This window comes from Schistocerca gregaria, chromosome 4 (genome assembly GCF_023897955.1).
Source record: "Schistocerca gregaria isolate iqSchGreg1 chromosome 4, iqSchGreg1.2, whole genome shotgun sequence".
NCBI lineage: Eukaryota > Metazoa > Arthropoda > Insecta > Orthoptera > Acrididae > Schistocerca > Schistocerca gregaria.
The window spans coordinates 263,046,936-263,073,900 of NC_064923.1; the positions used below are offsets into that span (position 1 = coordinate 263,046,936).

The window sequence follows — 26,965 nt, forward strand, 5'->3', positions numbered from 1 at the left end:
TTGGACAAGGAGCTGGTGACGTGACAGCGTGGATTTCCGCGTTCGACTACACTGAAAAGCGCGCAATGAAGAATCTGGCATGTCAGATTTGTGCCTCGTGGAGAAGAACATGGCCAATGAGACACAACGTCGGTGTTACGTTAGAAGCAGAACTTAGCTGACGCCATATCGTTTGCAATTAAACGCCGGCCGCGGTGGTCTCGCGGTTCTAGGCGCGCAGTCCGGAACCGTGCGACTGCTACGGTCGCAGGTTCGAATCCTGCCTCGGGCATGGATGTGTGTGATGTCCTTAGGTTAGTTAGGTTTAAGTAGTTCTAAGTTCTAGGGGACTGATGACCACAGCAGTTGAGTCCCATAGTGCTCAGAGCCATTTTGCAATTAAACTCCGGTGTTTTTCTTCAGAATAGAATACGTGGTATGAATATAGGCCATTTGAAAGCATCAGAAAAAATGAGGCTTTCTCATAATTGCGTCGTTTTAGGTACGATCTGTTACAAAAAAAATGATAGGTGACTATATATCAGTAGTTAAAGGCTTCCCCTATTTGATGATTTTGGTGTTATAACTTGTGTGCTATAAAGTATATCACTTCAGTGCTATGGGACAGTGATGATCTATCAGAAGCACGTCCTTTTGGTACAGTTAATATGACAGTTCGACACGCATCCATTACATAGTACGTACCATGTACTGAGACGCGACTGTCATGCCGAGGCCACCGGGTAGTTGCGTGAGCTGTAAAGAGAAAGGTAGTAAGTAGTTTGTGTTAAGTTCATTCCAGTATTTTTACCTTTTTTACACGTTTCCGTTTTTTTATTAATTTAATAGAAGTATTGTATGCAGTAACCGATGTTATTTTTATAAATAATGTATTTATTACAATTCTTGTTCCAACGATTGGAATGTTTCCCCAGTGGCCAGAAATTTTAACGTTACTACTATTCTGTATCAGGAAGTAAACAGAAGTTATACATTGGAAGTTTTTGATACTATGAAACTGACTGTGAAATAAATATACATATCTCTGGGTTTTATGGACTGCCTTATGTTTGCATCATGCCGGTAAATATCTATCTTAGTGATGCTGAGCACCACTGAATAAATCTCCTCTTCCATTAAAATGAAATTACGAAACATATTTCGATCTTGAAATCTGTGTGATTAAGTACGCAATTTTAGAGAGCTGGTGGCCAATACAACAATGAGAATAGGGATACTAACTTGTGTAAAGTGACATTAGATGCTATTTTTAACTGCACTCAGGTGGGGAAAGGCATGGGATAGCGAGTGCACTTATACATATGGCGGTAGTATCGTGTACTCAAGGCATAACAGGCCAGTGCATTGGAGAAGCATTTTGTACTCCGGTGACTCACATGAAAAGATTTCTGAAGTCATTATGGCTACAACACGGAAACTAACAGTCTTTGAACGTGGAATGATAGTAGAAGTTAGACAAAGGGACATAACATTTCGAAAATCGTCAGGGAATTCAATATTTCGAAATCCGCGATGTCAAGAGAGTGCCAAGAATGCTAAATTTCAAATATTACCTCTCGCAATATTACCAACGCAGTGACTGATGGGCTTCACTTAACGACCAATAGCAGTGGCCTTTGCGCAGCATTGTCTGTGCTAAAAGACAAGCAACACTGCCTAAATAACTGCAGAAATCAATGTGGGACGTATGATGAATGTATCCCTTAGGACAGTGCAGCGAAATTCGGCTCTAACTGCCGGTGGCAGCAGACGACCAATGTGAGTGCCTTTGCTAGTAGTATGACATCACCTGCAGCCCTCTCCTGGTCTCGTGACCATATCAATTGGACCCCAGACTAGGGGGAACTGTGGCAGGGTCAGATGAGTCCCGATTTCAGGTGGTAAGAGCTGGTGGTAGGGTTCGAGTATGGTGCGGACCCCACAAAGCCATGAACCCAAGTTGTCAGCAAGGCAGTGTGCAAGTTGGTGGTGGCTCCATGATGGTATGGGCTGTGAATGGACTGCATCCTCTGGTCCAGTTGAACCGATCACTGGCTGGAAATGGCTATGTTTGGCTACCTGGAAACCATGTGCACCCATCCATGGACTTCATGTTCCCAAATGACGATGGAATTTTTATGGATGACAGCGTGCCATGTCACTGGGGCAACATTGTTCACGATTGTTTTGAAGAATTTCCGTATATCCACTGTGCATGACGAACAGCAACTGTGGTTTAAATTGGCGATTTATCTTCTAATAAACATGCAACCAGTCTCTTTTTTACGATTTATCCAACCATGAGCATGTTTTCGAGCCCCTACAGGCTCATCATCAAATGGCGGTGTTACAAGAACATTATGTTGTGGACCAAGTGTAGCTAGATGCAGTGCTGATGCTACTAGAATCCAGATACACTTGGTCCACAACATAATGTTCTTGTAACAACATCGTCTGATGATTAGCCAGCAGTGGCTCGAAAACATATTCACAGTTCAGTGAATTATAAAAAAGCGACTGGTTGCATGTTTATTACCAGATAAATCGCCAGTGGTTTGAAGAGCATTCTGTACAGTTCGAGCAAATGGTTTGCTCATCCAGGTTCCCAACAAATGTATGAGATATAATCGAGAGGTCATTTCATGAACAAAATCACGCACCAGCAATGCTTTCGCAATTATGGGCAGTTGCAGAGGCAGCACGGTTCAGTATTTCTGCTCGGGCTTCGAACGACTCGTCGAGACCATGCAGTGCCAAGTTGCTGCACTACACCAGTCAAAAGGAGGTCTGACATGATACTGGGAAGTATTCCATACCTTTTATCGCCTCATTGTGTATTAAGTTTATTACCGAAAATGAGATGGAGATTTAATCGAGTTCTCGAATAAGTTCTACTACTATGAATCTCAGATCACTTTACAACATTATGTAGTACTGAATAAAGAAACACGATTACTGTTACCAGTCTCTGTTTATTTATATACACCACATGTTTCAAAGGTTTAAACCTTCACTGTCAAGCGGATTTGTATGTGTTAATGTGACGTGTGTGTGTTGTGTTACGACTTTTGGGTAACCTGTAGCAGTGTCTAATGGAAAAAAAAACACTATATCAGAAATGGTTTTTGACTAAAAACCAAACGTGAATGTAGCTGTGAAAATAAAACAACTGAAACAGAATACCTTTAGTGGTCGCAGACTCCTTTCTCTATCGCAATACATCACATTTAAATTGTCACGCTTTCAAACAAAGACGGCGTCTGAAAACTACTAGGTGCAAAGAAAATATAACAGAAACATTTTTTCGAAGTACAAAGGAATGTTCACATTTCAAATTATGTAGTTTTCCTCTACCAGCAATTAGCTATTCATCCCATCGACGAGTCCAGAATCTCGCGCATGGGATGCTGTCGGGAACTGCCTTTAGAGAGTACAGTGGTTGGAAATATGAGAACCATGCAGCAGCTAATTTCAGAGCATGCAGCAGCTACGATTGACACCACGTTTGGCATGCTTTGTGATGAGCAATATGTCCTGTGTGAGGATGGCTTAAAGCTGGGTTCCTACGTGCAACAAAAGTGACGCCACTTGTTCGCCACTAGAGTGGAGTCACCAGTGTGTAAAAACCCAGATTACTGTGGGAACACTCTATGACGTCACTTTCCAACGCCAGAAAAGTTGAAGTCGTTCTAACTTTGTGACGCCACTTTCCTTCCCTCCTCGACAATTAGCGTCAGAAATAAAACACACAGCCCCCAAACTGATTTCAAGGTTTCCGAAGCTATTGTCGTATTTGCTATTTTCTATATTTATGCCTGCATGTCACGAAAATGCAGTTTCGGTGATGCACCACATGAAGGACCTCTCCAAAATGCATCGTTTTAACTACAATTTGTCATGCTACAATGGCAGGAAATCAGACTTCAGTATGTAAAACCTTCATGAGCACATAGTAGTTACTATACGTCTTTAATGGTTATGTCTATCATGTATGACGAACAGTGATAATAAGCAAAAAAATGGAATTCTACTGACTTATGTAGGAAAAATGAACTTTTGAGAATTGAAATGATGGTGGAGTGAGGGTATTTCTCGTTTGTTGCATCAAGGTAATGTGTGGCTTTTTTTTTTAATACGGAAAGAAAGGATAGCCACTGACATTTTTTGGTTTTGCATTACGTTTAACTGTTGTTCTGTGTCTCTTTTAATGAATTCTGCTGTGGTGGCATTGCCAAATGGCTGAGTTAGACACCAAAGTGAATGTGGCCAGAAAATTTCGAACTTGGAGCTATAATACGCGTTAAATTGGCGAGTTATCATAATCTGCAATATTTTCAAGGATGAAAGTCTTCTGTTTTTATTTTCTGATTCAATCTTTTCAGTCTTTGTACATCCTTTGAGTAATTACATTAATCACACATAATCATTCATCAAGTTCAAATGGTTCAATTGGCTATGAGCTCTATGGGACTTAACTTCTGAGGTCATTAGTCCCCTAGAACGTAGAACCACTTAAACCTAACTAACCTAAGGACATCACCCACATCCATGCCCGAGGTAGAATTCGAACCTGCGACCGTAGCGGTCACACGGTTCCAGACTGTAGCGCCTAGAGCCGCACGGCCGGCATTCATCAAGTCATAGGATCTTTGTGACTACTATAAAATAAGTACAATGGTTTGTAAAACTGAATAATACAAATGAAATATCTCAGATGATCATATATAAATCTGAGTTACAGGCGACTGATGCTCTAATATGTCTATATGGACATTTCCACGGATAAGTGTACGCCATAATTTTAAATGTAACGTCCGCAACGATATCTCTGGCAGCATCTCGAATCTGTAATCAATGCGCTTTTGTACAGTGCGTAGATAAACAGTGTGAGAGTTGAATGCTTTATGTTGTCGGCTGCAGTTTAAAATGAGTGCAAAATATCTGAAGCGTGAGCCAGTGTTCCTCCTAAATCATCCAAAGGGACCAAAGCTTTCGTATGGAACTGCTGCTAAAATTCTTAGAAAGTCAAAGGCATTAGTTGCGAAGCGGATCAAACCATATTTAGAGGTTGTAAACGTGGATGATTTACCGGAGAGAGGGCTAAGGTAATGGAAATGAGCGTTTGGCGTCATTGGCCGGGAGGTCCCTTGCGGGGCACGTCCGGCCGCCTTGGCGCAGGTATTATTTCATTCGACGCCACATTGGAGGACCTGTTCGCCAGATGAGGATGAAACGATGAATGAAGACAGCAAAACCTCAGCCCCTGAGCGGAGAAAATCCCCTACCCAGTCGGGAATCGAACCTGGTCCCGTAGGACGGCAATCTGTCACGCCGACCACTCAGATATCGGCGCGGGCAGGGCTAAGCTATAATCGATAATGGCGGTGATTGGATTAACTATTAGGTAATTGTGCAATTACTAATAACATGTATTTTTATGCTAACAAATAATAGGGTCTTTTATTTCATACAGATAACGGTGTACACTTTCTTTTGAAACTGACTGTACATTCAAACATATTGATTGTCTGTACAATCCCGCACTTCAAAATTTATCCACAACTTGTCTCATAAATATGTGGTCACCAAAGTCATAGAGTGACATAAGTTAGCCGTATGATTTAATGCCTTCATTACAGAATGTCCCGACATTAATCAACATATAAAGCGCCGCCCCTTACTAGTATGATGACCATTATTAGACTTTTGTGCTACTTACCCACGAAAAGTAATTTTTCCTCCTAGACGTATTTCCATTTGCATCTGTAGCTGCAACAATTCAACACCATTGCCGTTATCAATAAATGGAAGTATGAAAACAGGACATATAATTATGTGTAATATTAAATTCTGGTCTTAGCGCAAAATGTAAACAATTGTTTCTTAGCAACATCACATGACGGTTTCGTTTTGATGTAGTACGCTAACCTCACTCCATAGATATTCCTATGCTATGCTCTCATCCTAGGAGTATTTGTGCCGTGTGCTCTGCTCTCCTCCTGTTTTAGAGATCAAGAACAGTTTACACAGTGCATGCGTTGTGAAGTAGGTGATAACGTTGCTGACTCATTGTGACACGGGATCTACAAGCTATCTGGAGAGTTGGGGACCTGTACCCGTGGCATGGTTCCAGGGTCCGGATCTGGGTGGAGAGGGGCTTTCCCATTGTGCTACTTCCCTGCTCTCCCCCAAGCCCAAAATATAATTTTCTACGTCTACATTTACATCCTTACTCCGCAAGCCACCTGTAACTCTATCGGTTCTCCCTTCTATTCCAGTCTCGTATTGTTCGTGGAAAGGAGGATTGTCGGTATGCCTCTGTGTGGACTCTAATCTCTCTGATTTTATCCTCGTGGTCTCTTCGCGAGATATACGTAGGAGGAAGCAATATATTGCTTGACTCATCGGTGAAGGTATGTTCTCGAAACTTCAACAAAACTCCGTACCGAGCTACTGAGCGTCTCTCCTGCAGAGTCTTCCACTGGAGTTTATCTATCATCTCCGTAACGCTTTCGCGATTACTAAATGATCCTGCAACGAAGCGCGCTGCTATCCGTTGGATCTTCTCTCTCTCTTCTATCAACCCTATCTGGTACTGATCCCACACTGCTGAGCAGTATTCAAGCAGTGGGCGAACAAGCGTACTGTATCTTACTTCCTATGTTTTCGGATTGCATTTCCTTAGGATTCTTCCAATGAATCTCAGTCTGGCATCTGCTTTACCGACGATCAACATTACATGATCATTCCATATTAAATCACTCCTAATGCGTACTCCCAGATAATTTATGGAATTGACTGCTTCCAGATGCTGACCTGCTATATTGTAGCTAAATGATAAGGGATCTTTCTTTCTGTGTATTCGTAGCACATTACACTTGTCTGCATTGAGATTCAATTGCCATTCCCTGCACCATGCGTCAATTCGCTGCAGATCCTCCAACATTTCAGTACAATTTTCCATTGATACAACCTCTCGATATACCACAGCATCATCCGCAAAAAGCCTCAGTGAACTTCCGATGTCATCCACCAGGTCATTTATGTATATTGTGAATAGCAACGGTCCTACGACACTCACCTGCGGCACACCTGAAATCACTCTAACTTCGGAAGACTTCTCTCCATTGAGAATGACATGCTGCGTTTTGTTATCTAGGAACTCTTCAATCCAATCACACAATTGGTCCGATAGTCCATATGCTCTTACTTTGTTCATTAAACGACTGTGGGGAACTGTATCGAACGCCTTGCGCAAGTCAAGAAACACGGCATCTACCTGGGAACCCGTGTCTGTGGCCCTCTGAGTCTCGTGGACGAATAGCGCGAGCTGAGTTTCACACGATCGTCTTTTTCGAAACCCATGCCGATTCCTACAGAGTAGATTTCTAGTCTCCAGAAAAGTCATACTCGAACATGATACGTGTTCCAAAATTCTACAACTGATATAGTTCTACACATCTGTTCGACGTCCCTTCTTGAAAACGGGTATGACCTGTGACCTTTTCCAATCCTTTGGAACGCTTCGCTCTTCTAGACACCTACGGTTCACCGCTGCAAGAAGGGGGGCAAGTTCCTTCGCGTACTCTGTGTAAAATCGAACTGGTATCCCATCAGGACCAGCGGCCTTTCCTCTTTTGAGCGATTTTAATTGTTTCTCTATCCCTCTGTCGTCTATTTCGATATCTACCATTTTGTCATCTGTGCGACAATCTAGAGAAGGAACTACAGTGCAGTCTTCCTCTGTGCAACAGCTTTGGAAGAAGACATTTAGTATTTCGGCCTTTAGTCTGTCATCCTCTGTTTCAGTACCATTTTGGTCACAGAGTGTCTGGACATTTTGTTTTGATACACCTACCGCTTTGACATAAGACCAAAATTTCTTAGGATTTTCTGTCAAGTCAGTACATAGAACTTTACTTTCGAATTCATTGAACGCCTTTCGCATAGCCCTCCTCACACTATATTTCGCTTCGCGTAATTTTTGTTTGTCTGCAAGGCTTTGGCTATGTTTATGTTTGCTGTGAAGTTCCCATTGCTTCCGCAGCAATTTTCTAAGTCGGTTGTTTACCACGGTGGCTCTTTTCCATCTCTTATGATCTTGCTTGGCACATACTCATCTAACGCATATTGTACGATGGTTTTGAACCACTGATCCTCAACACTATCTGTACTGGAGACAAAACTTTTGTGTTGAGCCATCAAGTACTCTGAAATCTGCTTTTTGTCACTTTTGCGAAACGGAAAAATCTTCCTACCTTTTTTAATATTTCTATTTACGGCTGAAATCATCGATGCAGTAACCGCTTTATGATCGCTGATTCCCTGTTCTGCGTCATCTGTCACTCGCTCCCTCTTTTAACGCGCCACAGATGGTTATTGTTTTCTAAATAATAACAAAAAACGGGTTGATTTAGTAATATTTTCATTAGTAACAAGAACATTTATAAAATTTTTAATATAATAATAATAATTTGTACACATCAGTGATTATTAAATAGCTTCAGTATGACTTTCAAACAAACTGCAATTGAGAGATGTAATCGTTTTAAACAACCATAATAACAACACTCTAACAACTCTGAAAACGTCATAATTTCCACAGTATGAAACCAAAGTGACTCCTGTACATAAGAAGGGTAAAATAACGGACCCGCAAAATTACAAACCAGTATACCTGACGTTGGTTTGCTGCACAGTCTTTGAAGATATTCTAAGTTAGAATGCAATAAATTTTCTTGAAGCCTAGAAGCTAATGTTTACGAATCAACACGGTTTTAGAAAGCATTGCTCGTGCGAAGCTCAGCTTTCCCTTTTTCACATGATATACTGCGAACTGTGGATGGACAGGCAGATCCCATACTTCTGGACTTCTGGAAAGCATTTACATGGTGTCGCACCGGCGACAGTTAACGAAGCTACGAGCATACCGAATAGTTCCCAGTCGTGTGAGTGCCTTGAAGACTTTTTAAGTAATGGAACTCAGTATGTTGTCCTCGACGGCGAGTATTCACCAGAGGCAAGGGTATCATCAGGAGTGCGCCAAGGAAGTGTGATAAGTTTGGTCTTCAGAATGAGATTTTCACTCTGCAGCGGAGTGTGCGCTGATATGAAACTTCCTAGCAGATTAAAACTGTGGGCCCGACCGAGACTCGAACTCGGGACCTTTGCCTTTCGCGGGCAAGTGCTCTACCATCTGAGCTACCGAAGCACGACTCACGCCCGGTACTCACAGCTTTGCTTCTGCCAGTATCCGTCTCCTACCTTCCAAACTTTACAGTAGCTCTTCTGCGAAACATGCAGAACTAGCACTCCTGAAAGAAAGGATACTGTGGAGACATGGCTTAGCCACAGCCTGGGGGATGTTTTCAGAATGAGATTTTCACTCTGCAGCGGAGTGTGCGCTGATATGAAACTTCCTAGCAGATTAAAACTGTGGGCCTGACCGAGACTCGAACTCGGGACCTTTGCCTTTCGCGGGCAAGTGCTCTACCATCTGAGCTACCGAAGCACGACTCACGCCCGGTACTCACAGCTTTACTTCTGCCAGTATCCGTCTCCTACCTTCCAAACTTTACAGAAGCTCTCCTGCGAACCTTGCAGAACTAGCACTCCTGAAAGAAAGGATATTGCGGAGACATGGCTTAGCCACAGCCTGGGGGATGTTTCCAGAATGAGATTTTCACTCTGCAGCGGAGTGTGCGCTGATATGAAACTTCCTGGCAGATTAAAACTGTGTGCCCGACCGAGACTCGAACTCGGGACCTTTGCCTTTCGCGGGCAAGCGCTCTACCAACTGAGCCACCGAAGCACGACTCACGACCAGTACGCACAGTTTGGAAGGTAGGAGACGGATACTGGCAGAAGTAAAGCTGTGACACGGTTTTAATCTGCCTGGAAGTTTCATATCAGCGCACACTCCGCTGCAGAGTGAAAATCTCGTTCTGGAAACATCCCCCAGGCTGTGGCTAAGCCATGTCTCCACAGTATCCTTTCTTTCAGGAGTGCTAGTTCTGCATGTTTCGCAGAAGAGCTTCTGTAAAGTTTGGAAGGTAGGAGACGGATACTGGCAGAAGTAAAGCTGTGAGTACCGGGCGTGAGTCGTGCTTCGGTAGCTCAGATGGTAGAGCACTTGCCCGCGAAAGGCAAAGGTCCCGAGTTCGAGTCTCGGTCAGGCCCACAGTTTTAATCTGCTAGGAAGTTTCATATCAGCGCACACTCCGCTGCAGAGTGAAAATCTCATTCTGAAAACATCCCCCAGGCTGTGGCTAAGCCATGTCTCCACAGTATCCTTTCTTTCAGGAGTGCTAGTTCTGCATGTTTCGCAGAAGAGCTTCTGTAAAGTTTGGAAGGTAGGAGACGGATACTGGCAGAAGTAAAGCTGTGAGTACCGGGCGTGAGTCGTGCTTCGGTAGCTCAGTTGGTAGAGCACTTGCCCGCGAAAGGCAAAGGTCCCGAGTTCGAGTCTCGGTCGGGCACACAGTTTTAATCTGCCAGGAAGTTTCATATCAGCGCACACTCCGCTGCAGAGTGAAAATCTCATTCTGGAAACATCCCCCAGGCTGTGGCTAAGCCATGTCTCGACAGTATCCTTTCTTTCAGGAGTGCTAGTTCTGCATGTTTCGCAGCAGAGCTTCTGTAAAGTTTGGAAGGTAGGAGTCGGATACTGGCAGAAATAAAGCTGTGAGTACCGGTCGTGAGTCGTGCTTCGGTAGCTCAGTTGGTAGAGCACTTGCCCGCGAAAGGCAAAGGTCCCGAGTTCGAGTCTCGGTCGGGCACACAGTTTTAATCTGCCAGGAAGTTTCAAGTTTGGTCTTACTCTCTAGACACATAAATGATCTGATAGGGCGGGCAGCAATCGGCGGCCGTTTTCTGATGATGCTGTGGTGTACGGGAAGAAGTTGTCACTGAGTGACTGCAGGAGGATACAGTATGATTTAGACAAAACTTCTAGGTGGTGTGATGAATGGCAGCTAGCTGAAAACGCAGAAAAATGTAAGTTAACCCTCCGTTTCTTACGCGAAAATTCGTGACGACGTCACTCGCGCGGATGACTGGTGTCATCCACAAAGCAGGCGGTCTATTTGTACACTTTGAACGGTCTTTATGACTGATTTTATGATTTTTTATTAACTCTAAATATAATACATTTTATATTTGTACACAGTATAATATATTCTAATGTTTGAAACAATTTGACCATTCGAAGAACAATGTCTTCAGCTGAATTACTGGCATTACATGGTCCCTCTTGTTGCTTACCGACGTACGGTTCTAAATTCAAAGTGTAAGTTGCTTTTACATCAACCAAAGCAAACACTTTCAACCCATACTTTGCTGGTTTGCTAGGAATATATTGCCTGAACGGACCTCTCTGATAGCAGCCAACTTGTCAATCTCTCTGCGAACACCTCTATCACGGAAATTACCAGACCTCAGACATCTCAACAGAAACCTGAATCGGTTTTCACTTATGCATAAATAACATGATTCAAATCCGTTTCACTTTGAGTTGTCCCATAATTTCGATATACGGTTCCTAGAACATCTCAAAGATCCACATGGATATAACAAACCAATAAAAGCTTTGATCTCTATCGCATCTGTTTCTTTAGCGTCCCTTTCCCTAGAGAAGTTAACCACGAACTTAATTGATGTACAGTGCATGTTGCGTTAATGCTTATTATGTTTTCATCCAAGAACACATTCAGAATTTCTATTTCTGCCTTTTTTATGCGAGCTTGATTTTTTGGTCCAGGCAAATGCGTAATAAAATTACCAAGATCTGCTTCTAAAACTGGTAGGATACTTATTTTTCCTCCGTTTAGTTATTCCATCTTTCCATAAAAAATACATCCTCTTGAGCTGCTTTATCCTATGATTCATATTCATCATTTTCTGACTCTTCTTGTTCTGTTCCTGCATCATGACCGCTTTCATGAACAGAATCTTCAGTCTCTGAGTCAGCGCTATCACTGTGATCATCTTCATCACTATCTTGTTGAACCATTCCAACCATACATTAGGATCTCTGCTAAACTCTGTTCGAGGTTTTTTGCATTTGTCATTTCTTCCACAATTTAAAAATAAAGAGAATACTAGGTAACATGGAAGGTAACTGAAATCAGTTTCAATACTTCTAAATTTACGCACATGAAAGATCGATTGAATCTAGGAAAGCAATAAAGTAATACAGAATTACTTAGTTTCAGATTGTGGTAGTAGAGCTCGCGCGGATGACAAGTGTCCTCCAGATTATAATAATGTTTAATAAACAATGTATCTTTCGTTAACTGAATGACAACAATGATTGGAGCTAGCAGCTGGAGAGTTAACAGAAAGGTACTGCAAATGGCGCGAACTCAATCCAGCCCTGTCGGACAAAACTGAGCGGGAAAGTCATGTGGATGTCGAGTGTCACCCGCGCGAGCAACGGAGGGTTAATGCAAATGACTAGAATGAACAATCCCATAATGTTTGATTCAGCATCAGTAGTGTGCTGTTTGGCACAGTCATGGCGGTTAAATATCTAGGTGTAACATTGCAAAGCAATAAGCAATAGAACGACAATGTAACATTTGTAGAAGGGAAGACGAATGGTCAGCTTCAGTTTACTGGGATGATTTTAGAAAACTGTGGTTTATCTAAAAAGAAGACTGTGTGCAGAACAATAGTGCGACCCATTCTTGAATATTTATCAAGTGTATGGGATCCCCAATCGCACGGATTAAAGAAAGACGGTGAAGCAACTCAGAGGCTACATAGATCTTTTTACCAGTAGGTTTGATCAACATGCAAGTATTACGGAGATGCTTCGGGAACTCGAATGGGAATCTTTGGAGGGAAGACGACGTTCTTTTCAAGGAACACTGCTGAGAAAATTTAGAGGACCACCATTTGAAGCTGACTGCAGGACGATTCTTCTGCTGCCAACACACACTTCGCTTAAAGGCCACGAAGGTAAGATAAGAGAAATTAGGGCTCATATAGTGGCATACAGACGCTCATTTCTCCCTCGATCTATTTGCGAGTGGAACGAGAAAGGAAATCAGTCATAATGGTACAGGGCACCCTCCGCTATACGGAGTATGGTGGCTTGCGGATTATTGATGTAGAAGTGTACACGGCCCATTGACTGGGCATTACGATTGCGAAGACAAATCCGCAGATTGTGGCTATTCAATCGTGTAATTGTGGAGGGGAATGCTCTTTCTTTGAGTCGCTTCTGCCTGCATCTTGGAATTTAGTCTTTCTGTAAGTTTCCCTTTCTGTCTTAAACCTTACTCATCTTCCTGTAGTTTACCAGTACCATCTATAGACCCACGAGTAGTAATCAAGTTTGTTGGTGACAACAGGTATGATCAGCCCGTGAATTGGCACCTTTCCAGGCTTAAGCGTTCTCTCCCAGTGATCAGGCCAAAACCCATTCACATGGGAAGAAACTGAAAAGTATCCTGTGTTAAGTACAGCTTGTAATTTTCTAGATATCCTTTCCATTTTCTACACTCATAGTATTCATGCTACTTCATTATCCAAAAGTTCGCTGGCTGTTTCGGAACTGATATACACCGACGAGCAAAAACATTGTGGCCCCCTGCTTAATGGCGCCTTCGTCCACCTTCGGAAGGCAGCATTCAAGCCATTCTGCGTGGCATAGATTCGACAAGTATTTGGCAGGTTTCCGGAAACATGTGGCACTAGATGTGTACGCACAGGTTTCACATTTCCTATTCATCACGGGGCAGTGGTGTGTGGATGCAGAACTGCAAATGGTAGCAACTCAGATGTGTTACGTCGAGTTCAGGCCAGAGAATTTTGAGGCCAATATATCAGCTTGAGTTCTTTATCATGCGTCTCAAACCAGTGTAACACGTTTCTGACGTTGTGACATGGGGAGTTATCCAGCTGGAAGATGTCATCGTCCGCAGCTCATGGTCGTGCGGTAGCGTTCTCGCTTCCCACGCCCCGGTTCCCGGGTTCGATTCCCGGCGGGGTCAGGAATTTTCTCTGCCTCGTGATGACTGGGTGTTGTGTGATGTCCTTAGGTTAGTTAGGTTTAAGTAGTTCTAAGTTCTCGGGGACTGATGACCATAAATGCTAAGTCCCATAGTGCTCAGAGCCATTTGAACCGTTTTTGCAGTTGTCATAGCCTTCAGGGAAGACGTCAAGCACGAAAGGAATGCAGGTGGTCTGCAATAATGTTTGGCGGACCACATCTGTCATGGTACCTTTTATTACTACCACAAACTCAATGGAAGCCCAGGCGAATGTCTCCCATAACATAAAGCTGCCTCCACCAGATTTCATCCATGTTTCAAGCAGTTGTTCGCTTGGATAATGGCGTATCCGGATACTACCAACTATCTGATGTAACAAGAAATGTGGTTCATCAGACCAAGTGAAATGTTTCCTTTTCTTATGGTCCAGTCTCGATGGTCCCATGCCTAATGCAATAGTGATTGACGATGTTGTTGGATCAACGTATGGGTCATCTGCTGTGGAGTCCCGTGCTCAACAATGTGCACTGAAAAGTGTGTTATAAAACACTTGTGCCTCCACTAGCATTATACTCAGCCATCAGATCTGCCACAGATCGCCAATACGAATCCTGTGCTTTAAAGAGCTGACAAGCCTCTGACCTCCAATTCCAGTGATGAGGCGTGGACGTCCACCTCCTTGCCACCTATTCGTGATTCCACCGTCCTTCACTCACTTTCCATCGATGCTCGTGACAGTAGCAGGCGAATAGCCAACCAGCTTCGCTGTCTCCGAGACACTCGTTCCGAGGTGCTAGGCTATAACAATGCACCCTTTATTGATTATGATGAAGAATGATCCCCATTTGTCTCTGCTTTTACTATGATGGTTTGATAGTCTGGTAAAAGACTAAGAAAAAAGTTTGGTTCGTAAACAACTCACCTTCTGCTTGACATGGTCTCCATTGAGGGATATTCAGTTTCTCCATCGATTCTCCAATTTTTTCATCCCATCGGAAAAATATGTTTTGTCAAACTGTGCAAAATACTCGTTGACTGCAAATAATTTCCTCATTTGATGAAAATTTCTTCCCAGAAAGCCGAAGGTTCAAGTTAGGGAACGGAAGGAAGTCGCTTGGGACTAAGTGTGGAAAATAGGGGCGGATGAGGAACCAACTCAAACCCAGTTCACACACTTTCGCCATTGTTATCGCTGACGTGTGTGATACTGCATTATCCTGACTAAAGAGCGCTGTTTTGCTGGCCAACTTTGGACTGTTTTCAGCCAACGCAAGTTTCAGATGATCGAGTAATGAAGCATAATGATGTCCAGTTATGGTTCAGCCTTTCTCCAAGTAATCGGCGAGGATTAATCCTTGGCAATCCAAAATGCTCTTTGACTTCTTCGGTGCTCTTTCATCAGCCTTTGTCCATTGTCTTGACTGCCATTATCATTCTGGTGTGTAACGATGGATCGAGGTTTCATCAACAGTCACAAATCTGCGCAAAATGTGTTACATATCGCGATTAAACATCGCCAGACATCATGTTGATATGTTGTACCGGATACACTTTTGTGTCGACTCTGAGAAATTGCTGCACCCATCCTGCACACAGCTTCTCCATAGCCAATTCTCCATCCAGCATATTACACACCCATTCGGTTGAGATGCCTGCAGTCTCAGAAATCTATGAATTTGTATTTGGTGATCTTGCATTACTTTAGCATGGATGTCGCAATGGTTTCTTTCGTACAGACCTCAACTGGACGGCAGGCGTGCGTTTCGTCTTCGTTGCTTCTCCGACCATGTTTAAATTTATTAATTCAAAAGTAAATGATCGTCAGTGATGATGCAGAGCTCGCGTGAGCGTCATCGAATTCTGTTTTTATTTGTGCAGTAGTCCAACCCTTCAAACGAAAATGTTTAGTAACAGCACGAAACTTGGGTTTCTCCATTTTCAGTCCCAGTGGGCATATTGAACAATTCAGACGGCTGTCAACAGTTCAGTACATTGTTGGAATTCTTTATACGATCCTTGGAATAACCAAGCTTACCAATGGTTCCAATGGCTCTGAGCACTATGGGACTTAACATCTGAGGTCATCAGTCCCCTAGACTTAGAACTCCTTAAACCTAACTAACCAAAGCACATCACACACAGCCATGCCCGAGGCAGGATTCGAACCTGCGACCGTAGCAGCAGCGCGGTTCCGGACTGAGCGCCTAGAACCGCGTGGTCACAACGGCCGGCCAACACTTACCAGTCATGAAGACGCAACTAATATGTTCCATTCTTTCATGGAAATTTACCAGTCTTATCAAACCATCTTTGTATATTTCCTAATCGCGTGACGCACAAGCAACGCCACCAGCTGGAATTCAGTCTCGCGATCGGCAGTAATCGTAATGTATTGGCTCATCAATATACGTAAGGGAGAAGTCGTGACAGCTGCCAATACTGATCAATGGACGTTCAACAGCCATCCACGAGATTTAGAGGTTGACGAAATGATGCATTGTGTCGCAGCTTATATCCTCAGTCTCTAGTATCTTTATGACTCATCTATGAGGAAGACAGACAGGCAAGGTAAGGGAAAAAGGAAACTAACCTTTAACTTCCCGTCGACGATGAGCTCGTTATATGTATCTTATCCATTATGGACGTCGAACCCGCAACTGTGGTTAAAATAGCGGATATCATTAGAAATAATACACAAGCTGGGACTGGAAAAAATAGGGCATGAAATCTGCTGTGAACTTGAAAGCAATGCTACGGAACATTCCTCACAACTGATTTGGGAGAACCAAGAAAATCCGGTTCAGGATGGCTGAAAGGAACTACTGTCTCAGTCTCGTCCGGCTGTTTCATTCCATACAAACAGCTGTCATGTACTATTACCACAATCAGCATGACCTGTAGTTAGTGGGAAAGAAGTACCAATCGCATGTGTACTTTTCGAAGCAGCTTTACTCATAAATCACAGTGCATCAACACGCATTGAGGCTCGTCCCTCGTAGCGACTTTTTTCCGTGCTTCTTACACCTGGTGATGGCGTACCTAAGTTTGTGCTAATGTCTAGGCCCTACGGTATGGAAAATTAGTGACTTCTGTACCCCGCAGGGAGAAGATTGCTATTCAGCTGTTGAGTACCGAAATGAAAAGTGATCTCATACAGTGTATCGTAGCTTCCACCGATAAAATACTATGACGTTGGCGCAGACTCTGGTAATCAGTTAACTTTATGTAACAAGTTCTCCTTTCCCTGATGGTTAAATACTAGTGATGGAAATTTGTTCCACCAAAGGGTTTCGGGCCAGTTATCTACTAATTTAGCTCTGCCACAGGGGCATGTACTATTGGTTTCAACCACGGCAACTATCGTGACGTCGCAGTCGCATGCTATACCAAAGCATCATGAATGCAACCTTGTAAAGTGGCAGCTGCCTCTAACTGAATTACTCATCAGTCTGCATTACAGAGACAAACCGATACGCTGCACCAGCTGAGACCACAGCAATAGAAAGACCCACAGAGTCTGTTAAGTTTTGGCTGTTAATCACGGGAGACCATAAGCGTTTCATTCACTTTTGCTTTTTCAGACGTCACGATTCAAAGCAAATTACTTACACTACACTAACTGAATTCTAAGATGGCTTGTTCATCATGGCAGCTTCGTAAGCTGTTTTCATAATAAATGAGCGTGTAGTTCGTCTCCATCAACATCTTTCTTGATAGCATTGGTAAAGTCCACTGAGCCATCACAGCTCTTCGTTTCGCTGGTATGTCGATGCTGTTGTCGACTGTAGAGGTACAATTAAGGCTAAGATCTGCATCTATACTGCCTGACAAAAAATGAAGCACCCAGAAGGGCAGGAAGAAACGAAACGAAACTTCATGGATTTAGATGGTATATGATGTTATCTCAGTGATTACAAATTCAAGTCGGCTTTACAAATAACTTTGCAATTTCTGCCCACTTATCAGTATGCACGCACTAATTCTGTTGGGATGTGTAGATCATGTAGCACAACGAAGCAAGGGAGAGGCCGTTGTTATGGGTGGCCGGTATTCTCTTTCTACAACATAAATGCGCACATGGATTAATATGGTTCTTTATTTACATGAGTGGCAATGGCCTTGCCGCAGTGGATACACCGGTTCGCGTCAGATCACCGAAGTTAAGCGCTGTCGGGCGTTGCCGGCACTCGGATGGGTGACCATCTGGACTGCCATGTGCTGTTGCCATTTTTCGGGGTGCACTCAGCCTCGTGATGCTAATTGAGGAGCTACTCGACCGAATAGTAGCGGCTCTGGTCACAGACAACCATCATAACGACCGGGAGAGCGGTGTGCTGACCACACGCCCCTCCTACCCGCATCCTCAGCTGAGGATGACACGGCGGTCGGATGGCCCCGATGGGCCACTTGTGGCCTGAAGACGGAGTGCTTTCTTTATTTACATGAACATTTACTTAACTAGTATAAAGTCCAAGTGTTGTGGTACAAGATCATCAGTTATAGCTCTCTTGCAGACAATATTGTTAATCTGGCTATTACAAACTTTAATCTCACTGCTACTCCCACTATAGGCACTAATCTGGTCCCTTTGTACTGTCATAATTTGCAATGAACTGTACGCGTTTCGCGTGTGGACTGACAGACGTCAAACTGGAGAAGTGAGTCAGAGCGTGGAGGCCGAGCGATTGAGTGAGACCCTTTGGACAGCGGCGGCGGCCTAAATACATGCTGTTGAGAGGGCGTTGACGACGTGCTGCTTGTCGGTGTGTTTCTGGCCTCTTTCGTGATAGGCGCACTCGATCCAGCGCCTACTATCGATTTCCGGGCTACATTTTTGCCAACCGGTGAGCTGGCGACAGCTTACGGTAGCGCAGGATGTGTGTCACAAAGCCATTGTATTTCTCTCCTGAGACTAGGTGGCCTGCAGCTGTTGTAACTAGTCCTTGATGTCTTATGTGAATTGACATCTGCTCTATTCCCACACATTTTCTATCAGAGACAGATCTGAGAATCTGTCTGGCTATAGGAGGATCTCATCATCACCCAGACAGCTCATAGTGATATGTGTCATGTGTGAATGAGGATTGTCCTGTTGAAAAATGGCACCATGATACTGTCGCATCAGAGGTAACACATGGGAATGCAGAATGTCTGTGACGTACTGTTGTGTTGTAAGAGTTCCCTCAAGCACTACTAGCAATGACGTGAAGAAACGCTCACTGGCTCCCCACAACATGACTCCAGGTTTTAAGACCGCTGCGCCTCTCCTAAACACTGGAAGAACAGCACCTTTCCCCATATCGCTGCCATACATAGTGCAGAACTGTAATTCATTGCTGAACACAACGTTACCAAGTCATCAGGATTTGATGCTTCCCGGTCAAGACACCACTCCAAAGACAACCTTCAGGTTGTGATCGTGGTGGCAGTCTATGCACGGGATGGTAATTCCCTAGTCTAGCTGCTCCTAGTCTTCGATCAGTGATGTGGGATGACCCAAGATTGGCAGGGAGCCCTTACGTGCTCTCGGATGTCAGGTGCGTATGTGAAGGGGTTACAATGTGCTTGGTGCACGATATAGCGATCCTCCCTTGTCTGGTCGGACTTGGTCGACCAGACCTTGGTGACAAGTGTGACTGCCCCCCCCCCCCCCCCCCCCCCTCATTCCCGTGCAGCCTACCATCGGGACACTCACACCCCAAAGCCCCACAGATCTGGAAACTGCACTTTTCGACCAGCCAGCCAAAAATAGACAAGCAATGATGCCCCTTTTAAACTCTCTCAGTTGCTGATAATGCTGTCTCATATGAGTACACAGCATTTCCGTATCCTTCACAGTGATAACTCAGCATATGACGCTTTTCGCGCCACATACGTATGCTACGAGGCCTGGAAATAACACAAAACACAAACAAAACTAATGGAACGTGGTGGCCGTCCTACCTGTAACACCAAATAGCAACTCTAATCACTTTGATGCCCTCAGATGCCGTGTATGTATACGAAGTTACACTGATATGCAATCATATTTTCTGGGAAATTCACGTTTTCACCTCAAGGAGTGCAGCGGATGGTACTTCTGGTACTACTGTATCTTCTCGTTTTCGCTTTTCCATTCGCGAATAGTGTTGGGAAGAATGATTGCATTGGTCACTGCGATGTAGCGATCGCAGTACTGTTAGTAATGGAAAAGTTTATTTCCGTCTGGCTGGAAAAGGGTTTCATTTAATACACAGGCGGTTTCACTTCATTATGCACCGTAATTAAATATAAAATCGAGACGGAAATAAACTGATACGTTACAGAGGAATGCTTGTAAACCTCCTTAAGAGCTCTTATTCCTCTGGTATTTTCGTCGTGGTCATTTTGCAACTCGCATGCGATAGGAAATGATATTTTGCTCGAATCTTCTTGTAGCAGACGCTGTTGGAATTTCAACAGTATACCCTTCTGTGGTGCTGAACATCTCTCTTGCAGCGTCTGGCGCAGGAGTTTCCGAATCGCTGTCGCGTCGACTAAACGATCCTGTGACGAAACACGTCTCTCTTCATTTGATGTTCTTCTTTCTCTCTCCGGTCTATTTCTTCTTTTTTTTCCCTGACTGGTTTGATGCGACCAACCACAAATTCCTCTCCTGTGCCAACCTCTTCAGCTCAGAGTGGCACTTCCAACCTACGTCCTCAATTATTTGCTGGATGTATTCCAATATCTGTCTTCCTCTACAGTTTCTCTCTGAAGAGCTTCCTCAAGTACCATGGAAGTTATTTTCTGATGTCTTAACAGATGTCCTATCGTTCTGTCCCTTCTTCTTGTCAGTGTTTTCTATACATTCCTTTCCTCGCCGATTCTGCGAAGAACCTCCTCATTCCTTACCTTATCAGTCCACCTAATTTTCAACATCTCAGGTCTCTCGAGTCTCTTCTGTTCCAATTTTCCCACATTCCATGTTTCACTACCATACAATGCTATGCTCCAATTCTCAGAAATTTCTTCCTCAAATTAAGGGATATGTTGGCACTAGTGGACTTCTTTAGGACAGGAATGCCTTTTTGCCAGTGCTAGTCTGCTTTTTCTGTCCTCCTTGCTGAGTCCTTCATGGGTTATGTTGCAGCCTAGGTACCAGAATTGCTTAATTTCATCTACTTCGTGATCATCAATCCTGATGTTAAGTTTCTCCCTGCAAACATTTCTGATACTTCTAATTACCTTGGTCTTTCTTCAGTTTACGCTCAGTCCATACTGTACTCATTAGATTGTTCATACATTCAGCAGAACCTGTGATTCTTCTTCACTTTCAGTGAGGATAGCAGTTTCATCAGCGAATCTTATTTTTGGTATCCTTTCACCTTGAATTTTAATTCCACTCTTGAACTTTTGTTTTTCTTCCATGATTGCTTCGTCGATGTATAGACTGAACAATAGGGGCAAAACACTACATCCTGTCTTACACCCTTTTTAATAAGAGCACTTGCCGGCCGCTGTGACAGAGCGGTTCTAGGCGCTCCAGTCCGGAGCCGCGCGACTGCTACGGTCGCAGGTTCGATTCCTGCCTCGGGTATGGATGTGTGTGATGTCCTGAGGTTAGGTAGGTTTACGTAGTTCTAAGTTCTATTGGACTGATGACCTCAGATGTTAAGTCCCATAGTGCCCAGAGCCATTTGAACCAATAACGGCACTTCGTTCTTGGTCTTCCACTCTTTTTGTTCTTTCTTGGGTCTTTTACATGTCGTATGTTACCCGTCCCTCCCTGTAGCTTATTCCTATTTTCCTGAGAATTTCGAACATCTTGCACCATTTGACTCTGTTGAACACTTTCTAAGAGTCGACAAATCGTATGAACGTGTCTTGATTTTTCTTTAGTCTCGCTTCCATTATCAGCCGCAACGTCATAACTCCCCCTCTGATGCCTTTACATTTCCTAACGCCAAAATAATCGTCATCAAACACATCCTCAATTTTCTTTTCCATTCTTCTGTATATTATTCTTGTCAGCAACCTGGATGCATGAGCTGTTAAGCTGAATGTGCCATAATTCTCGCACTTGTCAGCGCTTGCAGTTTTGGGAATCGTGTGGATGGCGCTTTTCCGAAAGTCTGGTGGTACATCGCCAGTCTCATACACTCTACACACCGACGTGAATAGCCCGTTCTCTTAATCCCTATTAATCGAACTAGATGAGAGCCCGAGGCTGATGAGCAATATTCAAGAATCCATCTAGCAAGTGTTTTGCAAACCACCTCTTTCGTGTATGGATTAAAATTTCGTAAGATTTTTTGTTTGTTAAAGTGACAACTGCCGAGTTGCGCCGTAGTTCGGACACACGTTAAGCCGCTGGACCGCGTACACGCGTCAGTTTAAAAGTCGGCCGTAAGCAACGTCGTACCACCTCTAACAGGACAATCACTAGTAATGCACTTTCGGGTTGATGACAGCTGAACTTTTCTCCGAATCACTATTAATGTGGTACCTGCTTTACCTACAGTTTATATGCTAGTTCGACTTAAGGTCGTTCCGGATAATGACTCCTTGGTTACCTTTGATTTGTTTGGTACAAAAGAGTTGTTGTTGTTGTGGTCTTCAGTCCTGAGACTGGTTTGATGCAGCTCTCCATGCTAATCTATCCTGTGCAAGCTCCTTCATCTCCCAGTACCTACTGCAACCTACATCCTTCTGAATCTGCTTAGTGTATTCATCTCTTGGTCTCCCTCTACGATTTTTACCCTCCACGCTGCCCTCCAATGCTAAATTTGTGATCCCTTGATGCCTCAGGACATGTCCTACCAACCGATCCCTTCTTCTAGTCAAGTTGTGCCACAAACTTCTCTTCTCCCCAATCCTATTCAATACCTCCTCATTAGTTACTTGATCTACCCACGTAATCTTCAACATTTTTCTGTAGCACCACATTTCGAAAGTTTCTATTCTCTTCTTGTCCAAACTATTTATCGTCCATGTTTCACTTCCATACATGGCTACACTCCATACAAATACTTTCAGAAACGACTTCCTGACACTTAAATCTATAGTCGATGTTAATAAATTTCTCTTCTTCAGAAACGCTTTCCTTGCTATTGCCAGTCTACATTTTATATCCTCTCTACTTCGACCATCATCAGTTATTTTGCTCCCCAAATAGCAAAACTCCTACTTTAATTGTCTCCGTTCCTAATCTAATTCCCTCACCATCACCCGACTTAATTCGACTAGATTCCATTATCCTCGTTTTACTTTTGTTGATGTTCATCTTATATCCTCCTTTCAAGACACTGTCCATTCCGTTCAACTGCTCTTCCAAGTCCTTTGCTGTCTCTGACATTATTACAATGTCATCGGCGAACCTCAAAGTTTTTATTTCTTCTCCCTGGATTTTAATACCTACTCCGAATTTTTCTTTGGTTTCCTTTACTGCTTTCTCAATTACAGATTAAATAACATCGGGGAGAAGCTACAACCCTGTCTCACTCCCTTCCCAACCACTGCTTCCCTTTCATGCCCCTCGACTCTTATAACTGCCACCTGGTTTCTGTACAAATTGTAAATAGCCTTTCGCTCCCTGTATTTTACCCCTGCCACCTTTAGAATTTGAAAGAGTGTATGCCAGTCAACATTGTCAAAAGCTTTCTCTAAGTCTACAAATGCTAGAAACGTAGGTTTGCCTTTCCTTAATCTATCTTCTAAGATAAGTCGTAAGGTCAATATTGCCTCACGTGTTGCAACATTTCTATGGAATTCAAACTGAGCTTCGCCGAGGTCGGCTTCTACCAGTTTTTCCATTCGTCTGTAAATAATTCACGTTAGTATTTTGCAGCTGTGGCTTATTAAACTGATAGTTCGGTAATTTTCACATCTGTCAACAACTGCTTTCTTTGTGATTGGAATTATATTCTTCTTGAAGTCTGATGGTATTTCGCCTGTCTCGTAAATCTTGCTCACCAGATGGTAGAGTTTTGTCAGGACTGGCTCTCCCAAGGCCGTCAGTAGTTCTAATGGAACGTTATCTACTCCCGGGGCCATGTTTCCACTCAGGTCTTTCAGTGCTGTACAAAAGAGGTAGGACATAAATAGTTTTAATTTTTAGGCATTTTTACTGCGTGCTAGAGCCATGAGTGGAGGACCAGATTTTGATCTCCAGTCCTGCCAAGGATTTTTCCTTTGTCAGGTGTTCAAAACAAAATACTGACGGCACTGTGAAAAACAAAATGAAGGAGAAATAGGTTCACGTCTGTTTATTGCTAAACGTCTCTCGGCTGTTCACTTTTCGCGAAGAACCTAACGGTGTTCTGAAAGGCTAGGCTAAACACGGTTGGCGGTGGCGTGTTTGTTGCTGTCAGAAGTAGTGTAATTTGTCGCGTAATTGAGGTAGATACTTCCTGTGAGTTAGTATGGGTAGAGGTCATTGTTGGCAACCGGAATAAAATAATAATTGGATCCTTTTACCGATCTCCCAGTTCAGATGATACAGTTTCTGAAAGGTTTAAAGAAAACTTGAGTTTGATTTCAAACAAGTAACCGACTCATACGATAATAGTTGGTGGTGACTTTAATTTACTCTCGATTTGTTGGTGAAAATGCATGTTTAATTCCGGAGGTACGCATAAAATATCATCCGAAATTGTGCTAAACGCATTCTCTGAAATTTATTTCGAGCAGTTAGTTCATGAGCCCACGCGAGTAGTAAACGGTTGTGGAAACACATTTGGCCTCTTAGCAACAAATAATCCTGAGTTAATTACGAGCATCAAAACGGATACAAGGTTTAGTGAACACAGGGCTGTCGTAAGAAGACTGAATATTGTAATCCCCAAATCCTCGAAAAATAAGCGAAAAATATACCTATTCAAAAAAGTAGATAAAAATTTACTTGACGCCTTCCTGAGAGACAATCTCCACTCCTTGCATATTAATAATATAAGTGTAGACCAGTGTGGCTTAAATTCAGAGAAATAGTTTCGGCAGCAATTGAGAGATTTATACCAAATAAATTGAAAAACGACGAAGCAGTTCCACCTTGCTACACAAAACGGGTTAGAACACTGTTGCAGAAACAACAAAACAAACATTCCAAATTTAAACAGATGCAAAATCCCCAAGATTGGCGATCTTTTACGGAAGCTCGAAATTTAGCGCGGACTTCAATTCGGTTGTTTGCAGATGGCGCTGTCGTTTATCGACTAATAAAGTCATCAGAAGATCAAAACAAACTGAAAAACGATTTAGAAGAAATAGCGGAATGGTGCGAAAAGTGGCAGTTGACCTTAAATAACGAAAAGTGTGAGGTCATCCACATGAGTGCTAAAAGGAACTCGTTAGACTTCGGTTACACAATAAAACAGTCTAATCTAAAAGCCGTAAATTCAACTAAATACCTAGGTATTACAATCACGAACAACTTAAATTGGAAGGAACACACAGAAAATGTTGTGGGGAAGGCTAACCAAAGACGGCGTTTTATCGGCTGGACACTTAGAAAATGTACAGATCTACTAAGGAGACTTCCTACACTACGCTTGTCCGTTCTTTAGAATACTGCTTCGCGGTGTTGGATCCTTACCAGACAGAGCTGGCGGAGTACATCGAAAAAGTTCAGAGAAAGGCAGCACATTTTGTATTATCGCGAAATGTGGGAGAGAGTGTCACAGAAATGATACAGGATTTGGGCTGGACATAATTAAAAGAAAGGCGTTATTCGTTGCGACGGAATCTTCTCACGAAATTCCAATCTTCAGCTTTCTTCTCCGAATGCGAAAGTATTTTGTTGACAGCGACTTACATAGGGAGGAACGATCACCAATATAAAATAAGGAAAATCAGAGCTCGTACGGAAAGATACAGGTGTTCATTCTTTCGGCGCACTATACAAGATTGGAATAATAGTGAATTGTGAAGGTGGTTCGATGAACTTTCTGCCAGGCACTTAAATGTGATTTGCGGAGTATGCATGTAGATGTAGATGATATAGATGTTGTCTTGCGTAAATCAGATTTGCTTCGCTGTCAAGCTTTCAGAATAGAAATGTATCAAGGCATTAGCATATGTGATGCAAAGACCTTCTAGGAGCATTTGTTACTTTTAAATTTAAGGCTAATTCCTTGAGAATTGGCGTTATTTGCTAGAGTTGTTACAGAGTGCTCCTATACTACCCCGCACGGTTTGATTCTTGACACTTTCTGATTTATTCCCGTTTTGTCATAGTCTTGTTTTCTTCTCGTTCTTTTTAGCAACGTTTCCCATTTTATTGATCAGTGGGGTTCTAGGAGCAATAGTGGTTAATATAAAGCCAAGTGGTTACATTTCCAGTAGCTGTGGAGATCTACGCAGATAGCGTCGTTATTACAATGAACTGTCTGTAGCTTACTTTGAGAGCGATAGGGTTATCTGTCGGATTTTCCTCAATTGAGAATTCAGCAGCGGCGATCTTTGTTTATCATTTAGACAGATTAGATTCTCTGGGATGAGAAAAACCGGCCCATTATCTCTCCTTTCTTTTATTTCAGTAGTCAATGCCGGCAGCTATTGAAAGTACCTGATTAAGTTTTGAATGGGCTCTTGTCGCTATTCATCAGTGCTGTATCAGTTCTGAAACAGTATTACTTTCTCTCAATTTTCTTTCAGTTAAGCTTTTACCAATTATTTTCCAGATGTGCTGACAATTCTGAATTCTCTTCACACTTCTATTCTTCGATCAGTGTCGCTCCTCTTGTGAGACTTGCGGACTTTTTCTTGTAATTTTGCATTCTTTGCAGCCAGTTGCTCGCAGCAACCTCCACCATGTTGGATGAATATTTATCTGTCTGGCGGAGCTTTTCTTATTTTTTGGCTTTATTTTACATTTCACTCAGTTGCTGGAATTTTAAAATGTTATAAAGCTCTGTGTTCGAGCCCCGCTTCAACACCCAGTTTCCGTCTGGCAGACAGTTACAAAACAGCCAGCACTCCGCTGCAGTGTGAAAGATTCATCCTAGAAACAGTCCCCCAACTTATGTCTCCGC

The 26,965-nt window shown here is 43.1% G+C and overlaps 1 protein-coding gene, 3 non-coding genes and 1 pseudogene across 5 annotated transcripts in view; 4 read left to right on the plus strand and 1 right to left on the minus strand.

Annotated features, from left to right (window-relative positions):
* Window positions 1-26,965, plus strand: part of LOC126267263 (N-acetylneuraminate lyase-like) — a 70,230-nt gene that overhangs the window by 2,114 nt on the left and 41,151 nt on the right. The window lies entirely within an intron of this gene.
* Trnas-cga (transfer RNA serine (anticodon CGA)) lies at window positions 9,717-9,791 on the minus strand. The gene has a single exon. It is a non-coding gene; the product is annotated as a tRNA-Ser (tRNA).
* On the plus strand, window positions 10,384-10,458 carry Trnas-cga (transfer RNA serine (anticodon CGA)). Its single transcript has one exon. It is a non-coding gene; the product is annotated as a tRNA-Ser (tRNA).
* On the plus strand, window positions 10,684-10,758 carry Trnas-cga (transfer RNA serine (anticodon CGA)). The gene has a single exon. It is a non-coding gene; the product is annotated as a tRNA-Ser (tRNA).
* Window positions 18,086-18,203, plus strand: LOC126268378 (5S ribosomal RNA; annotated as a pseudogene).